Source organism: Chrysochloris asiatica, unplaced genomic scaffold (assembly GCF_000296735.1).
Source record: "Chrysochloris asiatica unplaced genomic scaffold, ChrAsi1.0 scaffold00049, whole genome shotgun sequence".
In the NCBI taxonomy this organism is placed as follows: Eukaryota; Metazoa; Chordata; class Mammalia; order Afrosoricida; family Chrysochloridae; genus Chrysochloris; species Chrysochloris asiatica.
In genome coordinates, this window is record NW_006408567.1 from 5157740 (window position 1) to 5159804 (window position 2065).

A 2065-nucleotide genomic window follows, 5' to 3' on the forward strand; every position below is an offset into this window, starting at 1 on the left:
TATATACTTTTTTTTTTTAATGCCAAAAAAAGCATAGCGTTTGGTGCATATGAAGTATAGGTCACTCCTCTGAATTGAATTCCACCTCTTTTGTTTTAGGAAGTGGAAGAAAAACTATTTGACATTTCTTTTTGTGAATTTTCAAAGTCAGTGTTATTAAATTCTTTCTCAAAGAAAGACTCAAATCTTTTCTGAGATGCATATGTTCCTGCTGAAAATAATAGAGGAATTTGGAGTCATCAAGGATTGAAATGAGTTTACAGAATCTGTTTGGCAAATGTCCCATCTCCTTTAAGAATTTTAAGCCTGCGGATAAAGGAAATCTTCCAAACTCTTACTTTTTCTGAAAATAGATTCCTGTCTCACCTTAATAACTCCCAAAGAAAATAGTGCTGTTGGTTGTTGTTTTGTTTTGTTAACTGACCAAAATTTGTCATGATATAGTTTGTTTCTTTTTATACATCTTTTCTTTTTAAAGTATGAAGTAGAGGGAGGATAAACAACTATTTTCAAAAACCTTTCCCTCAGTATGTAGATATTTTTATATGATTTTCAAAAAGAAAACTAAGATCTTTATGGTCTCTATAGAACTGCTACTGACACATATCTGCTAACTTGTACATCCTTGTGGTTAGAGTTATCAAATGATTAATTATTAATAATCAATGACTACAATGTGAACTAGATTCAAGACATGTAACTGAAAGAATACTAAAAGTGCCATGGACTGCCAAAAGAACCAATAGAACTGTTTTGGAAGAAGTGCAGCCAGAGTGCTCCTTGAAGGCCAGGATGGCTAAGCTTCGTCCCTCATACTTTGGACATATTGTCCGGAGGGAACAGTCACTGGAAAAGGATGTCATGCTGGGTAAGATGGAGGGTCAGAGAAAAAGAGGAAGACAACAGGTGGCATCATTGATGGCATCGAGTGTGGCAGCAGTAGTGAGGTTGGCCCAGGATCAGACATTGTTTCCTTCTGCTGTGCATGGGGTCACTATGAGTCGGTTCCGACTTGATGGCACCTGACAACAACAACAACAACTGAAAGAGAAATCTGGTATTATTAAACATCTTTATGACAAATGCAGTATTAATTCCAACACAAAAACCTATCTAGCATGTATTCTATTATATTATGTGTAGCTGAATCTGTAATTCCTCCCATTGTCTATAAACATCAGTGGCTTTCTAAATTTGACAAGTCTCCATATAATTGCCTAGCTTAATAACTTGAGATCAAAAAGCGTCTGAGAAACTACATCCCTTATCAGAGATGGCTGATTGAAGATATAACAAAATCAACATAAAATAATGAAAATCACATCTGAGAGTCCTTGATACATTCACACAAAATAGCCCATTAACATGCTAACTGACATTTCAGAGTATATGAGTTTAACATGTCTTTTATATTTCAATTGGAATTATTTGTAAAACTCAGTTTGCATTTATTTCTGTGACTTTCCACTGTCTTTCCTCAACAGAACTCATTCTTGTTGTTGTTAGGTGCCACTGAGTCAGTATTGACTCATAGCAACGCTATACACAACAGAATGAAACACCTTTGCATTTCCAACCCTCACAATCCGTCCTGGGTCAACTTCACAATCATTGCTACATTTGAGCCCATTAATCTGCCACTATTACAATCCATCTTGTTGGGGGTCTTCCTCTTCTCTGACCCTCCACCTTACCAAACATGATAACCTTCTCCAGTGACTAGACCCTCCTGACAATATGTCTGAAGTATAAAAGATGGAGTTTGGCCATCCTGACTTCCAAGAGACACTCTGGCTGTACTTCTTCCAACACAGATCTATTTATTCTTTTGGCAGTACAGGGTATTTTTAATATTCTCCTCCAACACTATAACTCTAATGCATCAATTCTTCTATGGTCTTCTTTATTCACTATCCAACTTTCACATGCATATGAGGTTATTAAAAATGCCATGGCTTGGATCAGGTGCATCTTAGTCCTCAAGCTGACATCTTTGCTCTTCAACACTTTAAAAATGTCTTGTGCAGCATATTTGTCTAATGCGTTACATTGTTTGATTTCTTGA